Source organism: Haemorhous mexicanus, chromosome 18, assembly GCF_027477595.1.
Source record: "Haemorhous mexicanus isolate bHaeMex1 chromosome 18, bHaeMex1.pri, whole genome shotgun sequence".
Classification (NCBI taxonomy): Eukaryota; Metazoa; Chordata; class Aves; order Passeriformes; family Fringillidae; genus Haemorhous; species Haemorhous mexicanus.
Window position 1 is genome coordinate 15,050,410 of NC_082358.1, and position 23,174 is coordinate 15,073,583.

The 23,174-nt window shown below is 46.6% G+C and overlaps 2 long non-coding RNA genes across 2 annotated transcripts in view; one reads left to right on the plus strand and one right to left on the minus strand.

Annotated features, from left to right (window-relative positions):
- LOC132335738 (uncharacterized) overlaps positions 1-23,174 on the plus strand; it is a 117,108-nt gene that overhangs the window by 14,069 nt on the left and 79,865 nt on the right. The gene's annotated exons all lie outside the window — the stretch shown is intronic.
- On the minus strand, positions 1,756-16,056 carry LOC132335920 (uncharacterized). Its single transcript, XR_009488775.1, has 2 exons — positions 15,697-16,056; positions 1,756-2,578 (listed from the first exon to the last, which is right to left on the minus strand). It is a non-coding gene; the product is annotated as an uncharacterized LOC132335920 (long non-coding RNA).

Consider the following 23,174-nt stretch of genomic DNA (forward strand, 5'->3'; position numbering starts at 1 on the left):
GCAGAACATTCCTGTGACCTTGATGGGACAACTCCACAGCTCTCTGGAATATGCTCTTGGAGAAGCTGAGGAGAGGAGTCAGTGTCAGGATCTCTGCCAGGCCGGTTCCTCTCAGGTGCTGGTTAATGGGACGCGGAGTTTTTGAGGGAATGCACAAACCCGTTCACCCTTATCAGCAAACGTGTCCCGAGTGAGCAGTGTCAGCTGTCAGCCCGGGAGCTGCACATGCTGTACCCCGGGAGCTCGGCACGGCAGGATGATTGTTTGCTTTGCTTTTCTATCTCGGCAGTTGTGAGGTGTGTCCCGTGTGGGAAGATAGCGGAGGGCCGGGCTGGGAGGGAGGGAATGTTTAAGAAGTAGGATGATAATGAGCAGAGGGCTGGGAAGATTTGACTGAGCCCCAAGTGATTTTAGAAAACATGGCAAGGGCTTGCAGGGCAGAGCAGAGCAGCTGGGTGCTTTGAGGTTTGCTGCAAAGGGAGCTCACGGTGCTCAAATACCAACATATACCATTATGGTAATTGTGGAATAGTGTAGTAATAGGGACTTTTGCCTATGCAAAGTGCAAGTAATGGGACTTACAACATAGCTAGCCTTGAGAGAGGGAAAAATGCAGCTGCCTCCCAGAACAGATGGGAGATGCCAGTAGTTTAGAGCACGTGGTTTTAGACTCTCCAGGTTTTTCTGAAATCAGGCTTCACGCCCACTGCCCACCTGATTTGGGGTTGGCATATTGACACAGGAACATCTGGGGTTTGCTTCAAGATGTCAGTGTAGTGTTTGTCGAGGAGACTAACAGAGATACTGGTTGGAGGGGGCCTTTATTGAAAACTGACTCAAAGTTTTGCTTGAAGCAGGGCGAGCTGGGTCACTGCACCGTGTAAGGCAGAGTAAGGAGTCACTGTACAGCTGAAAATTGGAGCTGCTTGACAGAGCTGGCTGGGAGCAGAGCTTTAATTTGCATGAATACAAACCCATTCTGACTGATAAAATTCCCTGGGGGTAAAGTGCCATTTCTATGTTGCTTTCTGCCACGGGGGAAGTATAAGCAGTGCTTCTGTCACTTGAGACAGAGCTGTCAGTTGAGACAAAGATTTCCACTCTAAACCGTATAAATTGAGAAGTCCTTAGTTTGCAAGCAGTTACAAATTGTGAGGAATGGTTTTCCAGCCCCTTCTGCTGCCTTTCTACATGTATTGCTTCAGCTGCTGCTTTGGAGCCACTCATTCACACCACTATAAATGAGAGGAGAAATGGGCTGCTTTGATTGCTTGGAAAATTCACCATGAAGTGTTGAGATTGTCTACAGGGGTGTTCAGTGTCTGCAGGCAGAGGTGGTGCTACAATAAACATAAAGGAAAATGAAAAAAATAGTACTTAAAATCTGCATTTATGCAAAATGGAAGTCTAGTTCTAGACTAAGTTCAAGAAAATTCCCTTGACTCTCTACCCATGGCATGGAATACATCAGATGTCCCAGCATGGTGGGGAGCAGGCCATGATCCAGCTGAGCACACCCCCAATGGTGACACTTCCATTTCCACTCTATATTGTGGGTATTTGCATTGAAGAGATCACTTTTGCTGGTTGGGTGAAACAGCAGTGAAAACACTATCCTAGGATCCTGGGGTGGAGGGTTTTGCCAGGTCATAAATGCCTGCAATGGAAACAATGCTTCTGAATAAAATCAAAATGCTACATGAACTCTTCAGCCATCTCAGTGTTTCCATTTGGAATGCTGATTAAAGAGTCCTCTTTCTAATCCAAGGCAGTTTTTATTAGCTCTCAGTGCATTTAGCACAAGCACAGACCAGTCCTGGAATCAGCCAGGGCACAACTTGAATAAGAGGGAAGTTATTTTCTGCCCAAACACTAGATTTATTGAGGCCTGTTTTTTTCTCTCGTGAAAGACTAGTTGTAACTAGTTTGAGGAAGCCATCAGAGCAGTTTATACATCCTCGGGATCTTGGAGAAATGGAGCTGGTACATCTTGCCCAGAGTTCCAGGGACTCCTGGGGCAGCAGCTCCCTGCTCTGAACGTCCTCCTGCAGAGCTGATGGAAAATTGGGATTGTACCATGTGCAAAGTCCAGCTGGGTAACTCAGGCTAAAGGTGGACAAGTTCCCAGCTGTCTAGAATGAAGACTGCTTTTGCTTTATTGTCCATCTCACCCTTCCAAGGACACTCCTGACACTGGCAGGGTGAGCGCCGCTCTGCACCAATGGTTTTGTTAATTACCCCGCTAATTGACTTGCTGCTGTCACACCATGTGACTCACAGTCCAGACCCGGGGGGAGACCGAGAAACGGGTGATGCATCAACCCCACTCATCTTCATGCTCCTCAATAAAAAACCATCTTTCTGTTGATCCCTCTCTGGGGGCCTGTTTATGTTTCACACAGTACAGGAAAAGTGCAGCAGAAGGTCCAACATCCACTGTGACCTCGTGCTTACAGCGCACCTTTGGGAGGGTAAACTTTGCTTTCTCCAGGAGCTGCAGCAGCTTCCTGCACTTGGCTGTCTTCACTGGTTTATGTTTCTTTAAGGCACCTTGAATTCTATACAATTTTCTGCTGTTCTGTGAGGGAAAAAAAAAAGAAAAAATATTTACAAATTTATTTATTTTTATTTTTTCCCTGATTTTTTATTAGCTGAAGCAGAACTATGAAGTATTTGCACACATTTTCCCCAATACTTGTGAATTAACTTGGTTGGGCCATTAAATGTCTTTCAGTTGGTTGGTTTATGCTTCTTCAGTAAGGGTTCCTGAGAAGATTTTCTGTGGAAATGTATTAGTCTGAGAGCATTTGGAAATTGAATTTGAAGTCTATTCTCTCAGGACTGAGAGAGTTTGTGTTTAGCTTTGTAGGGTAATCCCCCTGCCTGCTTCTTTTTCTGGTGTGTCAGATCTACTTAACTCTAGCCAGCTGCTGGATTTTGGAACAAGAATTCATTTTTATTGAGTTTTAAATACCTGACCAGTTTAGAAATCTTTGAATGTGTAGGCACATCTGTATGCCTCTGTATGTGGTCACCAGTGGGGCTGACATGAAGGGAAAGGCAGGAGAAATTACTGTGCTGTAAATCTCCCATCAGCTAAAGTTGAGTCTTTTTGAACTGTTGAGCTGAACTGGTGCCAGAGTGAATTGTTGTGTTGCTGGAACTAAGTAAATGCATATTGCAGAGTAAATGAAAATGTGCAAGGAATGCTGCCTGTGTGTAAGTGCATTAATCTAACACAACTGCAGGCGGGACTCAGTGTCATGATTGAATGCAAAGAAAAACAAAATTGTGCCTGATGAAAACATCTGGGTTCAAATCTTGATGCCAGTAAATTCTTCCCCCAATGGTAAAAAAAAAAATAAATTGTAAAATCACATTCTTTTTGAGTTATGTGATTCCTGCACAGAATCTTCTACAGAGAATTTTCTACAGAGTCCTCCAGCTCTTCTCCTGAACCCACAGCTGGCAATGGCTGTTTGGGACCCAGCACAGGGGGCAAGGGGCCCTGGCCTCACCTGTGCTGAGTTTGCACCTGGCAGGGAGGGGGGAGTTCACCTTATGGACTAAATGGACATTCTCATCCATAGATGGGATGTGGGGTTCACAGGCTGAGAATTCCTGCTTTCTCTGTGAGGCAGGAATTGTCTTCCAACACAAGGAATACAGAATTGGAGAGGTGGGACTGTGGGGCTTAGGGAGGTAGCAACAAAGGATAATATGAGAGTGGAATCTTAAGTGAGTGTTCTTTCACTGAATTATGAGCAAAGAGGGAAGGATGGGATGGGGATGTTCTCCTCGAATTTTATTCCGAGCATGAGAAAATGCAGAGTAGCAAACCTTGCCAAGGATATGACTTGGTTATTTCCAGTAAAAGCATCCAAACATTTTGTGAGCACTGTTTGTTGGTTGTTGTTCAGAACGAGCTCCCACTGTAAGCACTCGTGTTCAGCCAGCTCAGCCTTAGTCTGTGCCCAGCCACGTGGCAGCTGCCTTCAGCAGTCCCCCAGAGTGGCTCTGGCCCTGGCCCAGGTGTCACCAGCAGGCAGAGCTGTGTCAGGGTAACTGCAGCCCCCGCAGCCAGCACAGCAGGATTTTAGGTCACATCCCTGCGAGGTGCTTGGACTTTACTCAGCTGTAATCATGGCTGGGATCCTAATTCAAACAAGCCCTGGGGGTATGTCTACACCAACCCAGAGCATGCACGGGCTGGGGTGAGCTGCCTTGGAACAGCAGAGTGGTGGAAGGGCAGCATCAGCTTTCCAAGGGCTGCCTGAGCACCCTGGGGACTTGGGGCAGGGACACCAGGGACAGTGACACTGAATTTCAGGCTCCTGCTGCGCCACTGCTGTCACTCACTGGGCTTGTAATGGTGCCTCTGACTGCAGTGCAGGAGTTCTGCAGAGCTGCTCATTGCCCTGTTATAGAAAATAGGCCACTGGCTGGAAAAAAACCCAAATAATGTAAAGGCAACTTGTCTTTGCTCCAGTGCCAAGAGTGTGATGTGAGGCTCAAAGCCACAGGAAGCACTCAGGCAGTTTCCTGCTCGCTGCAGAGTACATGTGTGACATCTTTTCAGGTCAGAAACTAGGTACAGCCTCTCATCATGACCTCAGTGTAGGAGCTACTGATCAGGTCGTGCTTTTAGTGTTGCTCTGGTTTGAAATTAGAACAAAGGAAGGAAGCACTTAGCTCTTTCTAGTGAAATGCTTATCTGCCACACGAGGCATGTGGCTTTAAAGCTGTTCCTCTTGCTTGTCTCAGAGGCAAAGAACATGCCCTGGATTTGGAGTTCAACCAATTTCTTAATTAAAGACAGTTTTATGGTCAGCTCGGAACCTTGTCTATTCCAATTTCAGTTGTTTCAGTTCACAAATAAGTATTTTCCAATGGAAGTTTTAAGAAGAAAAATATTTTCACAGAGTAAACATAGAATTTCTGCTGGGGAGCAACTGGCTTGGTAGTCCTGATAATGGACTGGACAGCATTTTTGTATGTAGCTTTTATCAATTTTACTCCAACAGGCAGTTATTGCCTACATGGCAATCTTAATTGAACAGCTCTTTTAGGGCAAGAATGAGACAATTGGACTCATTTGTCTTTCTGGAGGCTAAAGGTGTCTGTATTGTAAAATCAGCCTTCTAAGCCTAGCTCTAGACTGAAAAAAAATCCAAGAATTCAGAAGGAACTAAGAGGACTGAAGTATTTGAAAGGTGAAATTCATAGTGATATGTTTAGTTTTATTTTATACCCCAAACCAGACCAGATCTGATGTAGGACCCCTCACTGTTGGATATGATACACAATATAATACACAATATTGGGATCTGAAGTCAGACATTCAGTGAGCAACGAAAAACATATTGAACAGTTAAATAAAAAAGGCAGGCATTTTATTAGAATTTTGCTTGCACAGTTCTAGAAATATTTCTCTAAATATTTTCTAAAATAGAAGTATTCAATGAACTCGAAGAAATCAAAGAGGTTTTCTGTAGCAGGTCAGGTTATGCAGTATGTCCCTCTGAGCTGTGAAAATGCCTAGAAACATCTAGCAGAGGTTCCTGTCGCTGCATGTCCCTGGGATGTGCTGTCTCACACCTGGTGCTGTGCCCAGAATGAGCAGGAGGTGCTCACACCCCTTGCTCCAGGGCTCCAGCAGGACTGGGAAAGGAAGGCAGCTGCAGCTGACAGGGCAGTCAGGCTCTGCTCTGCTCTTGGAGTGTGCTAATCCATGCCACGCACAGCGAGGGGAGCTCAGGTCACTCCCTCAGCTGGCACTTGGACTGATGGCTGATTTCTGCCCCTTCCACATCTGGGTGACACTCAGCTGCTCAGTCTGACAGGGCAGCCCTGAGGTTCTGCAGGGGGTGCACATTTGCAGGCTCTGGATGAGAGATCTCAGGAGAAGAGTAATCAGTCTGTCTGCAGGGGTATTCTCCATCCTGCTGGTGGAAGGGGGAGCCATCAGCTGTGGCATGCTGAATGTGGGCTGTCTCTTTAGGAACTGGTCAGCTCACCCTGCCAGCCAAGGGCAGCCCGTGAGCAGAGTGCCCAGTCTGGGAAAACACAAATGCCTCAGAAGCTACAAATTAGTAAAACAGAAATTGATCCAACAATGTTCAGAGATGGGTATCGCTGGGTTTGGAGGCTCAGTGGCAAAAGCTCATTTGCAAGTACTTCAGGACTGACTAGAAGCTCCCAGAGCCATTTAGCAGTAATAGATTAGACATAAAACAAGTTTTTGAGGCAAACAGTCTAGAAACACTGTGGGGATGGAACCCAAAATCTCAAAGCAAGGTGAGACAAGGTGAAACTGGCTCGACCAGGAAAGGCAAGCACCTGAAATGGACTGCTCTTCCTGTCACATCAAAACCTTTCAGCTGCCTTTCGTGGGGTTTTGTTTGGTAGGTCCTTGGTAGGTTTGCTAACTGGCTTTGTAAAGTGTTGATTTAATTTTCCAGGAGAGCCTGATACATGAGATAAGCAGATGGTCTGAGCTGGCTTTTCAAGACTGCTCACATGAGTTTACAAATATTTCTGTTTACCTAATTTGTGACAGCTATTACTAACTTCCTGCTGTTTATGTGGCTGTGTTTTCATATTCTGGTCTTAAGGATTCATAATGAAAACCTGAAAAGAATAAAATTAAAGAGTGAAGCTATGGAAAACCAATAGAGAAACCTTTCAATTTCGTATTGTTTTGATGTAAATTGTAAATCTCGAGGCGGCATCTGTTCAGAACTAAATGTTTATGTGGGATAAAATCTGAAATCATCAGTGTCAACACAGGAACCTTGTACTAGAGAGGGGCAGTGTCAGCTTGTGATACCAGGAGCCAGCTTCCACCAGAGATAACCACAGAGACGTAGGCTCACATAATCTAGCGCCGTGTGTGCACAGCATGTGTTGATGTAACCCTCTGGAGGCCACCTCCTAGGTAAATAAATGACATTTGTGAGTGCTGTGGGCTGGCAGGCGGTCGATAGTACCAGAGGAAGCTGTGGATTCATTAGACCTGTTTTGCCTGAGCCTCACCACAGACTCAGATTCAACAAAAAACAAACCCTCAAACTGACAGTAACTCTATGAAGGTGTTTGGCAAATGTCTTGCCTCCCAAAAGTGGGATGAAAGTAGGAACTGTGGAACACAGTTTCAGTCTGCCTGGTGTTCACAGAGAGCATTAATAAAGACAGATTTAAACCTCACACACATCTGAGTGCTGTGAAACATCACTGAAGCCTGTGAGGATCTTGATCCTGGGTTTAGATTAGATTCTCCTCATGCTCAGCTGCAGGCTGGTGGCCAAGGTCCTTAGCACTAATCACAGTGATCAGAGTAAAAGCTCAGTGAAATTTGTTTGAAAGCCATGACACTTGTGGTAATGATTTGAAAACGAAACATTTGTTTTTATTTGGTTTGGGAAATAAGATTTGGTAATCAGTTGGCTGTAACAGAATGAAGTGCACTCCCTCAGCCACTCCTTAAACTGGGCAAGGGCTACTCAGGTGAGCAGTGTGCCAAATGTCAAGGCTTGCAGCGTGTTCCAGAAGACTGTGTCACACCCCCTGCTGCAGTCTGACAGCTACCTGTGACTTCTGGCTAAGGTCACCCTTGATGCCAACAGCCCAGCACATTCAAGCAGATCTCTGCAACAATCTGACATGTGCATGGCATTTTTCAGGTCTCTTGGTAAGATTTTCAGTGACATGCTCTTGTTTGTTTAACATAAATCATTAATTCTTGGAAACGCGTGATACCGTGTTCTCTGAGGAAGAGGGAATTTGTTGGAGCAGGGAGGAGGTGGGGGCAAAGTGAAACATCTGCCAGAGAATAGTGTGGTACAGCAATGGTAAATGACTGGTGAGCCCCTGGGATGAGCTTGGCTCTGCACCCTCTCTCAGGAGGATGGGAAATGGGAAAGCAGTCCCATTTAACACTGCACTGGGTGGGTTTTGCTGTGCCTCCTAGCCTTGCTCCCAGTGCCTCAGGAGCCAGATCCTGCCATCAGTGGCTGAGGTTGTCCCTGTGGTTTGGTGAGGCAGTGACTGGCTCTGCCTTTGTGAAACAACAACACTACAGCTTTTCTCCAGTGCAGCCAGGGACTTACAAAGGGTGTCATGAACTCCTTTCCTCCATGCCAATCTTATTCTTGGTCTCTCTGGTCTGTCTTGAAACTGATAATGATGAAAAGGGAACAAATCTGTTCTCCTGAAGTCTTTGCTGCCTTGTTTAATCCCTGTGGGATGAATATGTTTTGGCACATTCAGTGGAAGAGATTATTTGGAACAGACAAAAGTACCAAGCTGGCAAGTTCTGGGTGCCTGAAGGTGTCTGTCAGAGGGGCTTGCTTGTGAAATACTCAGCTGCAGGCAGGACTGCAGTTCCTGAGCTGCTCTTTCACTTAGCATGAGGAAATGCCATAGAAACAGGATAGTCTGGGTTGGAAGAGACTTTAAGTGTCACCTAGCTCCCCCCAACACTTCCATGGGGAAGGGTTTGCTTTTGTTTTTCCCCAAAACCCACTGAAACAGTTTGTCAGCACGAAGTGATGCTGTCTGAGCCATGTAAATGTGCCCTGTGGCAGCAGCAAGGACCTGAGCCCAGCCCCTGCCTCAGGCCAGGGGTGCTGCTGCTGCTCCCCGGGGCTTGGGGAGCCCCGGGGCTGCTTCCCCTCCCTGGACACCCAGCACAGAGCATCCTGCCCCTCTGGCAGGCCTGGCTGATCTCTCTGGCCTGTTTTTCACACCAGTGCAGAGAAAAGATGAATGAAGCTTTTCCTGCTGTTTTGAAAGCCTCAGAGAGATGTTTTCCTAGCAGAGGAAAGCACGAAATGCCATGTCCCATCTCCAGACACCCTCTGTGCTGCATCATCCCTCCTGCTCCTGGGGGCAGGAAAGGCTGGGACCATCTGCTGGCCACACTTGGGGCATCAACATTCGTGACAGTCTGGGGGTGGAATGGCACTGCAGCCAGCATCCACAGGACTGCTGGGGACTGAGAGCAGGACACTGTCAGTGGGTAATTGTCCACTGCCCTGCTGACTGGCAGCTGCAGTGTTTGATCCCGTATTTCTTACCACTTTTCTTCTAGTTTTTGTGTTTTTTTCCTTTTTCATTGTTTGTTTGGGCAGTTAGGTTTTTTGTGGGGAGGTGGTGTTGTTATGTAAGGTCGTGAGTAGAAAGACCCAGTTCTATACACTTCTACTCATGTAATGATGGCCTTGGCTTGTCCTCACTGTTTATTTACAATGTGGCCTTGTAGCTTAAAACAGAACAGAACTTTCTGAAACAAACCCTTGCTCTCCATTTCTCTCTCAGATTTCATGCCCTCTGCTGAGTGTTGAGCTCTCTGGGGCAGGCACTGTGTTCACTGTGTGTGTGTTGATGCCCTCTCCAGGAGCCACAGCTGGACAGGGCACAGCTGGACAGGGCACAGCTGTAGCACTCTGGTGAAGCAGAAGCAGGATCTGCTGAGAGGAAAACAGCTCTCTCTCCTGTCCCATCTCCACTGTTCTCTGCAGCCTGCAGGATTTTCACCCCACCTGACTGCAGTGGCCAGTGACAGTGACAGGAATGGCTGTGTCCTGCTCCTGTGCAGGGGCTGTCCCTGCCTGTCCCCCTGTGCCACACAGGGCAGCTCTGCTGGGCTCTGTGCTGCTGCTGGGGCAGCAGGGACTTGGGGACAGGCTCCCAGAGATGCACTCTGGGTTTTGGGACAGGCTCCCAGAGATGCACTCTGGATTTTGGGACAGGCTCCCAGAGATGCACTCTGGATTTTGGGACAGGCTCCCAGAGATGCACTCTGGATTTTGGGACAGGCTCCCAGAGATGCACACTGATTTTGGGACAGGCTCCCAGAGATGCACACTGATTTTGGGACAGGCTCCCAGAGATGCACTCTGGATTTTGGGACAGGCTCCCAGAGATGCACTCTGGATTTTGGGACAGGCTCCCAGGAGATGCACACTGATTTTGGGACAGGCTCCCAGAGATGCACTCTGGATTTTGGGACAGGCTCCCGGAGATGCACACTGATTTTGGGACAGGCTACCAGAGATGCACACTGATTTTGGGACAGGCTCCCAGAGATGCACTCTGGATTTTGGGACAGGCTCCCAGAGATGCACTCTGGATTTTGGGACAGGCTCCCGGAGATGCACACTGGATTTTGGGACAGGCTCCCAGAGATGCACTCTGGGTTTTGGGACAGGCTCCCAGAGATGCACACTGGATTTTGGGACAGGCTCCCAGAGATGCACTCTGGATTTTGGGACAGGCTCCCAGAGATGCACACTGATTTTGGGACAGGCTCCCAGAGATGCACTCTGGGTTTTGGGACAGGCTCCCAGAGATGCACACTGATTTTGGGACAGGCTCCCAGAGATGCACTCTGGATTTTGGGACAGGCTACCAGAGATGCACACTGATTTTGGGACAGGCTCCCGGAGATGCACTCTGGATTTTGGGACAGGCTCCCAGAGATGCACTCTGGATTTTGGGACAGGCTCCCAGAGATGCACTCTGGCAGCACCAGTACCTGGCCCTGAACCTGCTGTGCTCCCTGAGTGCTTCTTGCTGGCCTTTTCCAGCCTTGCTCCCATTTCACAACAATGTGCTTCTGCCAACACCACCAAAGGCATGTCAGCAGTAGCTCAAAATGTAATTTTCTTGTCATGTATTGTTGCCTAATTATTTATAATGCTTATTTGAAATATGGATAATTTAACATAATCTGCTGGGGATCAAGGCAGAGACAACCATACTCTGCATGTATTTCAAATAGAAAAAACAGAAACGAAGGCTGTGAAAATCACCTGGCAGTCAGCATGTGACATCTCTGTTACAGCTCTCTTTCTTCTGCCAGGCAGGTCTTTTGTTTATTTCTTTACTTTCACATGTCTAGAAAAAAGGATTGGGAGAAACAGTTAGATCCAGCCTTTGTATTTAGCATAGTAAATCATGTGGTTCAGTGGCTTTGCCATCATTATTTCACTGAACCAAATTTATCCCAATGCAAGTACACTGATTTAAACCAGAAAATTACTTAGCCCATAACTGTTTTTAAACACAAAAATACTCAAGTTGGGTGGAACTATAATTGGAATCAGAGTCTGAAACAAAAACATTAAAGGCCAAATTCTCCTTAGAGGACCTGACCTTAGACATCTCATGTCCACATTAAAAAAAGAGAAAGGAAAAAGGCATGGTCTATTGTCTCCTAAACTGGAATATATGATGTCATACCAGGACTCCAGAGTAACTCCCAGTGAATAAACATTATCAGCAAAGAGCTGTGTGTGTACGATTAAGAATCATTTAAGAGCTGAAAATGACTGCAATGCAGGAGATATGGAAGACCTTGTAGGAGCATTAAAAAAGCCATTTGAAATGTTTCAGTCTGTGTATTCTCTAAGGGCTCTATTTGAAAAAAATATTCTATTGGCATATCAAACATCACCCAACTTGTGGAGTCCCTGGGTGTCCCTGGGACAATCCTGCACACCCCTGAGGCATGTCCAGGCTTCTCCTGGTCACACCAGAGGGATGTGTGCTCCCTCTGCCTCCCAAGGTGCATGTTGAAACCTTTGGAACTGTCAAAGCCAGGGGAAGATTCTCCATGACTTGTCCTCTGAGGAGTACTGGCACCCTTCTGAAGGGCATGTTGTGGCCAAACACCATTAGTGGACACATTAGGGTGTTACTGGGGTGATATCAAAGGAGCCATGGTTCATAAGGGGTCAGAGCAGAACAGGGATAGCCCTTTCTGTCTTTGAGTCATGTCAGTGTAAACTAATAAAACTAGAGGCTGGAATTTATAGCAAAACAATTTAGAGGTACAAATAATGTATTATGCAAAGATTTCATTTGGGGGAGGAGAAATTAAATCTGTGGAGATTCCAGATAGAAGAATTACAGTGAGAGGAATCCTGACAAGATGAAAGAGAAAACCATGTTTAGTGGGCATCTGGTTTGAATTGCTAAATCAGCCGTGTCTGGGTAAACAATAGTAAGTGTCACAAGGCACCCCTGAGCTGCAGCAGGCACAGTGTCAGTGTTTCTGGGATGGAGAGACGCTCAGTAAATTCTGCTGAGGAGACTGGGAGTCAGTTCCAACAATGAGGAGGAAGAGGAACAGGGAAAATCCCAAGCACCTTCCCATAAGCCACCTGAAGAACTTGTCCCACAGGCCTCAACTGTTTGTTTCCATCAATACCACCCTGTGTACACAAAGAAACAGCCCATGCCTGGACCTGCTGGCAGCAGGGAGAGCAAAACAGCCGCGGGAATGAGACGTGTGTCAAGGCTTGCTCTTGCCCCATAGTGGTGTGGCCAAGGCAGGCATGACACTGGGGAGCCAGCCCCTATTCCCACTGGAAGGGCCTGGTTCATCATATTTTGGTTGGGTTCAAAGCCTTCAGATATTTCAGTGATGGCAATGACGGGGTTTTGTTCTTCACCTTCTGTGACTGGAGTTTAAATCTGACTCCCAGCATTACCTTTCCTTCGTGAAGACTGGATTTCTTATGGGAACAGGAGGGTTTCTGTTGGTTTCTACATTTACATGGTGGGAGAGGCCAGTCTACCCCTCTGTGGCCATGTGTGTGACCAAGGAGCTTGATCTGGTTTGTGAGCATGGCTGAAGATGGGCAAAATGTGCATCACCTTGGCAGGGGCAGAGTGCTCCTGCTGTGTTCATCACATGCTGGACAGACCTTGTGCAGGATGGAGTCTGAGCTGCAAGGGCAGCTCATGTCCAGGAACCAGCTGGACACTTCTGAGGGATCACGTTTAGAGAAACACTCAAATCTTGCCAAACAAAATCCTGAGGTATCTGGCCAAGAGCTGGGTGAATACCACTGGCAAGTATTCCTTTGAGTAATTTGTTTCCATCAGCTTTGAGTCATGTGCGCTGTGTCTTCATTCCTCATCTGGCTGCATTCTTTAGTCAATTCAATTATTTTTAACATGGCTTATTAAACTTTTGTTCTTGTAAGCATTTCTTATTTCTGTTGATAGAAACAGTGATATTGACATTTCTGAGGTTGCTGTGTTTGCTCAGGCTCTGGGTATAAATGTGGTTTGCCATTCCAGCAGGGCGGTTTATGATCCACGGCGTCCTTGCCCAGGGAATGACAGCCCTGCTGCAAGTGCTGATGATTTACTGTCTTGTTTTGTGAGTGGCCTAGTCAGGACTTGCCATGTTAGAAGCTTTTGCCCTCTGGAATGGATCAGACCTACCTGGGGGTAAACTCAGCTTAATGAGAGGCAGGCATTCCTTTGGGAACATCCCAGCAGGGAACTTTCTTACAAAACTTCTTAGGATCAGACCTACCTGGGGGTAAACTCAGCTTAATGAGAGGCAGGCATTCCTTTGGGAACATCCCAGCAGGGAACTTTCTTACAAAAAGAGGAGAGGAAAACAGAATCTAGGGCAAGGTCACTCCTCCCCTTCCCTATTCCTGAGACTGTCTGGGGCCACTTTTCATGTTCATCCTCATTGCAAGCCTTGCTGTGGAGAGGATGAATGGACCCAAAGGACAGAAAGCTGTGGGAAGGGGAGCATGTGATGGGGCACAGCAGAACTGATTCGCTGGGAAAATGCAGAGCTAGGATTGATTTGGGGGTTCAGAAGCAGGCAGAGGTGTGAACAAGCACCTGCAGAATAATATTGCCCTCCCTCTGCATTTCCTGGGGGGCCAACAATAGGAAATGGCATGCAAAAATCTCCTGGGGGGCTGACAATATAAAATGGGATGCAAAACTTGGAAGGGTGAGGGGGTGGATTTTAAAAATCAAAAGGTAGATAGATCAAAACTAGAAGCTGAACAAAAGTGGTTTCTTGGGTTTGCATCATTCTTGTGACTGCCTGGGATCTGAGTATTGTTTTTACCTTTTTGACAATTGCTGCTGTAGTTCCTGTCACTCCTGAAAATTCGGCTGTAATAATGGGAAGAATGTGAGCAGACATACTGATGCAATTGAGAATTTTTTGTTTTACTGTCTTTAGGCAGGTTTTAAAAGTCATCACAAGCAACAGGGATTCAAAGCAATATTCTCAATGTTCTATTCTCATATATCTATAGTTCAATATGATCCACTCTGTGCACAGTTACAGCCTGAAGCTGCATTTAAGGCAATATAAAAGAATAAAAAGTAGCAGAGGTTTCTGAAGTGCCATCATGTGTGTGCTCAAATACATTTGGATATATACACCTGTGTATCTGTATTTATCTACAGTTCCCAGCTCTCTAAAGCCCTGATCTCTGCCTTTCTTATTATACACATGGGTTCAGACAGTTTAGATTTATATTATTTAACATCTCCTTTACATACACACAAATTATACCTAATTTGTCTTTAATTACTGAAAGCATATTTCCTTCAAATTGTATAGTTCCATTCCTTCACCTGGCTAAAAAGCCTTTTAGGTGAAATCCTGGTTTGTGGGAAATCACATTGAAGCCACAGTAACACAGCAACCAGCAATTAAAAATAAGCTGATGCAAACAACAAGAACAGCAAATGTAATCAAAAGCCAGACTTGACACTCTGCATTCTATGGATTTTTTCTGATCCTATTGGGAGCAGTCAAATTTGCCTTGCCCTTTCCTTCAGGCTTTCTGTGGTTCTTATTAATTAGAATTTGTGCTTATAAATTGCTGTTTAAAAAAAAAACCAAACCTCTTCAGCTTTGGCTTTTAGTTTTGGGTTTTGTTTTTCCTCCTCCTTGCAGCTGCCCAGCAAATGCTGCAATTGTTTAGCCACAGTTGGTTTAAACAAGGATGGATTGATCTTTGAGATTGTGCTATAAGGCATCTTATTTAAATTGAATTGTGATCATAGTTTTTCAATGTTACTGGTTCCTTCCTCAGTGGAGACAGTGGGAGTGGAGGTTCCTTCATTTCAGGCATGGCATCCACTGGTTCAGTCCTGGCACAGGGGTGGAAGGTCTTGCTCAAACTAAGAAAGAATAAACCAGGCAGCAGGGCACAACTCTGGAGTGGGCAGCCCTGTGCCAGTTTCCTCAGCAGTGACCCTGAATTCAGTTTTACACCCACACTGCAGCCTCTCTGTCTCTCAAAGCCCAAAATGTTCAACTTCAGACTCCTGGAGTGTTGCTTTTCCCAGAGCACAGTTGCAGCCAAATCCCAAGGTACAGCAATTTCATCTTGCTGGGTTTGGCCAGTGCTGGTACCTTTGTCCTGTATGCTCCACTCTTTCTGAAGCACAGGACCTTTCAAAGGCTTCATCCTAGAGCATCTGAGGTGGTCTGGCATGTGTGCTGTAGGAAATAGCCTAGAAAGTGCAAATATTGCTTGTCCCACCAGCAAAATGTGTGGAAAATCACATTATGTCATATTATGTCCCAGTGCCACAGCAGCATCAGCCCAAGGACCAAGAATCCCAGAGCTTCCCATGGAGAAACACTTATCTCTGAAATAAAGACACCAGACACTTGTCTCTGAAATAGTTACACCAAATTCGAGTCTGGCCAGCCAGCAGACAATCCCAAAGGAGGTGCCAGTGGTTCAACTCCTACACCTGCAGGATCAGTGACCAGCAGGTTGGAGCCACACTCAGGCACAGAAGCCCTGAGGGATGGACTCACTGCTGGGGTGGCAGCAGCAGCACCCAGGCAGCAGACAGACCCTCCCTGTTGACAGGGAACCCGTGGAAATGAAAAGGTGTTCTCACCTGGAGGTCGTGGTTGCTGACATGCACATCTGCTGCTGCTGCTGTGCAAACAATAAACTTGGTTGCAGTGCAACAGTAGGAAATTCTCAGTGTGAAGCCAGAGAGAAGAGTGATTGAGAGGTCTTGCCAGGATTTAAAAAGAAGAAAGGAGTTTCTAAGGGAGAAAAACAGCTGGAGGGAAAGTCTAAATTTAGAAATAGGTCTCCATGTTTAATAAGATAAATATAAGGCTGAGTCAACAGTAAATATATCCAGAGATTAATGATGAAAGTAGAGCAGACATGAAGGAATCACATTCTCACCACTCAGGAGCACTGGGAGAGTTCTCAAAGGAACAAAGAGGCTGGTTGGCAGCACCCAGCTCTGGAGCTGGAGCAGAGGTGTGCCCATATGACTGTCTCACACACATGAGGGGTTATATAAACATATTTATTTTTCATGGAAGAAGCAGCACTTCATGACATGAAGGCAGTGAAAGTGAAGGTCAGAGATCAGACATGAAGGTCTGTTCCACCTCCACAGAATAGCTCATCAGTTTGTGTGTTTCATTTGGCAAGTGGATCCTTAGCTATTGTTTCTTTCTATTAGGAAAAGATAGTGATCTCAGTCTTCTCATAGCTTGTAGAGAAAAACAATCTTATTCAGCTGTAGCTTGGCTGTGGCCAGATTTTCCCCCAGTCCTGTGGTTTAGTTCCATTGACTTTACTGCAGCAATGTTGAGGATCAGCTTTGAGTTTTTGATCTGAAATATTTCCAGAATGAAAGGTATTGTCCTGATCTGCCACAGAAGGGTGGTAATGACTGCTTACTGCTCTAAATCCTGTTGGATCAGGCTCTAGCCTCAATGCCTGTTTATTTTGGTGACATGCTGACTGAAGCATTTCATGGAACCTGTTAGTTGACAGAGAGGGACAGAGTCGAGGGGGCAATGTTTGCTCCTGGTGTTTATCTTCCCTGTGCTGTACAATCCGTTCATTCCTGCCCTCAGCTGGGATGGATGAAGCACAAGGGCAAGTTCCTGCTGCTCCTCTTGGCTGGGAGCAGAGTGGCTCTGGATGGAGCCTGCCCCACGTCCCTTCTCCAGAAGGGTGCCCTGCTGGTCCCCTCCACTCCCTGGTGGCACCATGGTTGTGCAGTCACACGGGAGGCTCCTGCTCCAATCCTGCTGGTTTCACTCCTCTCACGCAGCCTCCTTTTCCCACAGGTTGGCTGTGTTTGCATCACCTGAAATTCCAGGACTGAGATTTCATCTCTGAATGGACATGTTGGTCCAGATATTTAGGGAAAAAACAAAAAAGCCAAAATCTCAGATGTAAGGGTGTTTTTATGTAAGGCAAAACTGGATGTCTCCTTTTCAGACTTCTTAGCAGCTGCAGAGCAGAGGGTGGCTCCTTTTTCTCCTTGCCCTCACTGTGGGCAGTGCTCCCTCAGATGGCCCCGTGCTGAGCCAGAGCCCTCTCTCAGCTCACCAGGAGCTAAAGCTCAGCAGGTCCTGCTGAAACAGCTGTGTCCTTACTCTGCTGGCAGAGCCAGGCTCTGGCCCACAAGTTTCCCACCCTATGGCAGTCCCTGTGCTCAGGAGGGAGCACCTTAGGAAGCAGGTGATGTGTCTGGAGTGCCCAATTTGTGTTTACAGAGCACTGGACCACAGTGGGCTGGCAGAGAACACACACACCCTCCAGCTGAGCTCTGGCAGCACCTGGGAAATCACCTGGCAGGAGGAGTCTGCCAGTGCCACAGAAATTCCCAGCCCAAGGATGAATTGTCCACGTGGGCCACACAGAGACCAGATGCTGGATGTTGTGCTTTATGTCAGGAACTTTTTTGAGACAGAAAATCTCTTCCTGTTTGTACCTAATGAAATGTCTCCTGATCCAAGACTGGCCTGTGACCTCCATTTATGATGTGGTACATTATACATGTATCAAATGTGTGCTGTCCCCTTATACAGGTCTGTTTGTTTCCTCCTGGTTTGTTGCTCCCCTAATCTAAACCACAAAACAGTTTTTCTGAAAGGTTTACTGTGGAGGAGCCCAAAGACTCAGCCTGTTAAACTGCAGGGGAAATGGAATTCTGAATTAGAAGTGAAAGGTGAACCAGGTAACAACAGCCTGTAGTCAGGGGAAACAATGCCACCTGAAATTAAAATCTTTGTATCTGGGCTAGCACACTTTCCTGTGGTGTTTTACTGTTCACAGTAACACTTAGATTTCATGCAAGGAGGAAGCAAAAGAGTTAATGACTGTGTGAAAGTGTTAGACACCAGAGCCCTGAGAGCCCAACTGCTGTGCTGACAGCAGGGGCTGCTCCCTGCGCTGGGGGATTTCCCTCTCCAGAGCTGCACGGAATCCTGCAGGGGCAGGGACTCAGACACACCTTTCTGAAGCACCTGCTGGCGGGGAGGATGTGGGTGGGAGGCTCCCAGGGAACGCTGGCAGGCAAGAAGGAGCAGCAGGCAAAAGCACCTGTCAGGCACTCCCAGCACTCCCTTTTGAGTAAGGGGAACAGCCCCATGTTTAAAGGTGCTTGAGAAAAATTAAAGAACAAACAGAAATTGCTCCAATTTTATCCAATGCTCATTTTTCGATTTATCAAGGTGGGTTTGATTTTTGCTTCCATCTTGAATAAGAGAATAAGGGATCCAAGAGATCTTTAATCAGAAAGCAAGGGGTGAAGCATATTTCTGTGGAGAGTTTGGTATTGATCATCAACAGCTGCTGTGTCTGTGCATTTGTGCCCTCTCAGTGCTCTGCACAGGTGCCATATCTGTTGGCACTGCTACACTTAATAGGGCTGCTGCTAAATAGAGAGTCAAATATTCCAAATATCAGCTCAGGTCATTTGTGGTGTAAAAACCTGGAATGTAGTGAATGCCATGATAAGATTCTTGTGAAGATAGGGAAGGATTCAGCTGAATTCTCCTCAGGGCATTTCTTTGGAAGTTCCACTCTGATTTTCCTTCTCATGTTGTAAAAATATTTGCAGATTTGAGGAGTGTGCTGGTTTTGCATTTTGCTAGAATTTTTGATGCTGTATTCATACTGATTGGCAAGATAAGCCCTGGCTGTTCTAGCAAGTTCACCCTAATACTTCTATATGCTGGAAAAAAGAACTTTATAAAGCTAAGAGCTTACAGGAGTTCCATAGGAAGCTAGAGGAGGAAATGTGTTTGGCAGGAAAAACCAGACTTTCTTTTTTGAAAACTGAGCAATTTTCAACCAACTGTGGCAGCTCTCTGTGCAGCCTCTAACCTGCTGGCCTTTCACAGTGCTTCATTGCATTCACAGTGGCCAGCCTTTAAAAAGGCACCTGAAAAACTTTGTAACAGGACTTATATATCAGATGAGAGAGGAACACAATGGGCTTTTCTTGTAAGTGTAATGTGAACTTTGAGTTACTTTCATTACTTAGCTGTGGCATAAACTAGACTGTGTCAGACTGTGTCCTGCAAGAAAGCTGTGGTAAATCTCTGTATAACAATGTAGAACCAAGGAAAACTGCTCCAGAAATTGTACAAGGAATAACCCATAGGGCCACCAGGGAGCCTGGACATGTGATCTGACACAGCAGCTGCAAAAGGAGAGCTGAATCATCTCCCAGGATTTAGTTCCATCCCTCTGAACAGGAGCTGCTTCTCCTCAGTGCCCGCAGCCACTTGTTAACATCAGCTGGAGATCTGCTCTTCAAATGCTTCATTTTTTGGTCTGGATTGTAAAATGATGGTGGGTCCTTCTACATGATGCCCTGTGTCACTGAGGGAAAAAAGACAGCCGTGGCTGGATGCTGCAGGCCATTTCAGTGCCAGCCTCTCAGGCAGCTCCAAGAGCCAGGGAGAGCAGAGCAGGGAGGGAAGGCTTTGAAAAGCCCAGACCCTCACTTCCACTCAGCTCTGTCAGAAATTCATTGCAGCTTTTTCATGTCATCTCAGTAATTGAAACCAGCACCAAAACCCAACAGTTCCAGAGAGAAGAAATGAAAAGTGAAGACTCTTATCATGATACAAGCTAATACTTCTTAGAAGGAGCAGCATTCTGAGTCTGCACTCCTGCCAGCAAGAGGCCGAGGCCAGAGGAGTCAGGCTCTTCCATCTGCAGGACTCAGACATCCCCAAAGCACCAAGGAATCCTTGGAGTTACTCTCTGAAATGTGGCAACTTTTTTGAACTTGTTACCAAGTGACCCAGACTAGCCAGAACAAAACCAATCCAAAACAGCCAAGCCGTGTTAGAATAGAAATGAAAATGCTTAACCTTTTCAATGAAGAAAACTCCAAATTAGCTAAGACAGAATAGAAATAAAAGAATTTATAAACAAGTTCCCCTGCCCAAGCCTGGGCAGCAGCTCCTCCTCTGTGTTCCCATCACCTCTGAGCCTGGTGCTTGCTCAATCGTCCCTCTCAGGCTCCTTGCTGTGCCTGTCTCTCCATTTGTCTGGCATCTTCTTTCTTCTGCCCTGGAAGCTTCTGTCCCAAGCAGCCCCAGTTGCTCCTCAAGGGGAGAAGCAATTTCTCACTCCCTCCACAGGATTTCTTCAGACCCAGTCACTTGTTTTTTAAAGGCAAACAACACACAAACTAGTGACAAATCAAACAGATACTGGCTGTCACAGAAATCCATAGCAAACTGAATAAAAATGAGATTTAAATGATCTCTCTGAAGTTCCACTGGGTGTTTATGGCATGAGCAGGATTAAAGCCAGTGTCCTTTGTCTGGTTTGTGGGTATGTTTCCTCTCTGAATAATGCCATACTCTTGCCTGGAGTGCTTGAGAGCAAGAAGACTCTTTGTAAATTCTGTTTTCATTGGGAACTCTGTAGGAATTTTCACAAGCTGTTCCATGACACTCTGCAATGTCCACGTCATGTCGAGAAGGGACATCCAGCACTTCAGTCCTGATGGTCTGGCCATTGTTCTGTACAGAATGAGAACACCCATGGCATAAACACCTTGCTTTGGCCAGAGTGGGAAACCTCATGAAGTGTGAGCTTGGTTAGTCAGGGAAAGGAAAGGGAAGATACGTGTGCTGTACTGCAGACCTTGGTTTGTTTGGGACAAACTCCCCTGGCTTCTTCTCTGCCCGTGGCTGTGGGGCTGCCAGCACCAAAGAGCAGCAAAGCCTCAGAGCCTGGAGCTTGCTGTGCTCTGGTGGCAGCGAGTCCCAGCTGGAGCTGTCCTCAGCAGGTTCCTCCCCACTCAGAACTGAGCACAGACAATCACCTGCCTGAGCTCCAAAGCTGGGCTGGAGAGGCCAGAGCCTCTGCAGCTGTGCTCAGGGCTGGAAGGAGGCTCAGGCTGCCCTGGGCAGCTCCCACCCTGCAGGTGAGCTGCCAGACCAACCTGTTCCTCCCCAGACCAGCAAAAATGGGAAAGCTGAGAGGCTGAGACTGTAAGAGCTGGGATCCTGCAGTTGGCTTAGCCTGGCAGCTGGGCCAGGCCTCAAAGCCCTGGTGGAAAAGGCTGCAGCTCCTAAGCAGGCTGTCAGAGTGATGGAACTATTGAGGTGTTCCATTCCTGTTCCAGTTCAGGCATCCCTTCCTGCAGCTGGAAGGACAGAGGCAGCCGGGGCTGCTGCAGCTCTTTCCTGGTGCCCAGAGCCCGAGGAGGTGTCACACAGAGCAGCCCCATTCTCACTGGTTACAGCAGGGTGGTGGTTACAGAAGCTGCTCTACAGTCCAGTTTTTATAACAAACTGCCCTGGGCAGCCAGGCTCTGAACCAGGTGCACCAGACTGTTAGACCCTTGCTAGGACAAGTGAAAAATTAAATATACACTTTATTGTTTCCCTTTCCTCTTCTAGTTTTTATCATTAAAGAACAATCAAACAACCAAACAATGAAACAAAAAGAAACAAAAAAACCCAAAAAACCCAAAGAACAAAAGAATGCCAACTCCTGTAGTCTTTATAATGTGTGCAAACTCTTGCCATGAGGCTATAAGCAATACATGAGCAGCCTGCATCTCACCACTTCTCTTTTACTATTCCTTTCACTGGCCCAGTAGGAACAGAAACCCAGCTGGATCAGTGGGAACAGCAGTATGTTTCCCATTCCATTGCCATTTTTGAGTCAGGACACTTTTACCTTGGCTCAGTACCTTACCCAGTGCATTTAAATCTATATTTAGTTTCTAGCTAGGGAGAAGCTCAGTCACACAAATCCCAGCTGTAGTAGATGTTTTGACATGCACGCTGTAAACCAGTGATTAGCAAGCTTTTTCTTAGTCCCCACAAGCCAAGATGAGTTATCCCACTGTGATTCTCTTGGTGAAACTGTTTGACATCATGGGATCCTGTGATGCCAAGTGGCCAAAAATTACAGGAACTGTAACTCATCGGCAAGGTGAGGACAGCTTTCAGGGAGATACCACAACATCCTGCCACTTTGGAAACTCTGGCTACATAGCTGGGAAGCTGCAACTCGCTCCACTTCTGGTTCTAATTGTGGCTCCCAGATGTGTGGTTCCAGCTGCAGAGGGCTAGCACGCAAATCTGCAGTGCCAGAGGGACCCAGGCAATGCTGGGGGGTGATGCCAGCCCGTGGCCTTGCACCTCAGGAGCACTGAGCACGTTCCACTTCCAGTGAAGAGACCTTCCTTCTCAATATAAATGAGAAAAAGAGTTTTGATCTAAAAGCACATGCAGCACAATGCTTACTTCCCTAATGTGTCAAATAGAAAATACAAAAGGAGAAAAAATGCACAGTAATTTTTCAATCAGCTGAAATAAAAACCAGCCCCCCAACACGAGGATCAATGGGTGCTTTATGGGACAGGTTATAGTTATCCCATGGATGAGTTTTGCAGGCAAATCAAAGCCAAATGGATTAAGGACAGCCAAGTGGCTAAAATAAGACTCATAATAATAAAAACCAGCCCAAATGAATCATGGCCTGTATGGATAGATTGTGAATCACATTCTGTGACAGAAGAGAGTCCCTAAAAGTTGTGTGGCTCTGTATCTTAATAAAAAATAATTTCACAGTGGAACTATTGGACATTAAAACAACAGCTATGATGTAAAGCTCTCTAGATACTCTGTGTTTAATAAATAAACCTCGGAATATAATGTTCAGGCATGGGGAATTCCCTCTTGGCCCAATCCAGTGCTGTGTTTTAGGTAACACAGAGAGGAGGTGCTTTTCAGGACAGGCCCTGAGCCTGGCCACTTTCTGAATCCCATTTCCCTGGTTTTCCCATGGCACCAGAACTGTCATGTTCCACTGTGAGGGTGGAGAGTCCATCCCTGAGGGTTCATCCTCCCCTAAGGCAGCAGGGAGTCAAATATGTGCAAATATTGGTGGTGCCTGGAGGAGCAGAACCTTGCACCTGCCCCAGTGCTGTCTCCAGCTGTGCTTTGCATGGGGATTTATTGCCTGTAAATGGTGCCAGAAGCTGTTGGAGAATCCTTGGCTAGGAATGTTTGGGTATTCTCTGGTTCTGGGTGCTGGGACCACCAAAGCTCCTCCGTGTCTCTGTGGTCAGTT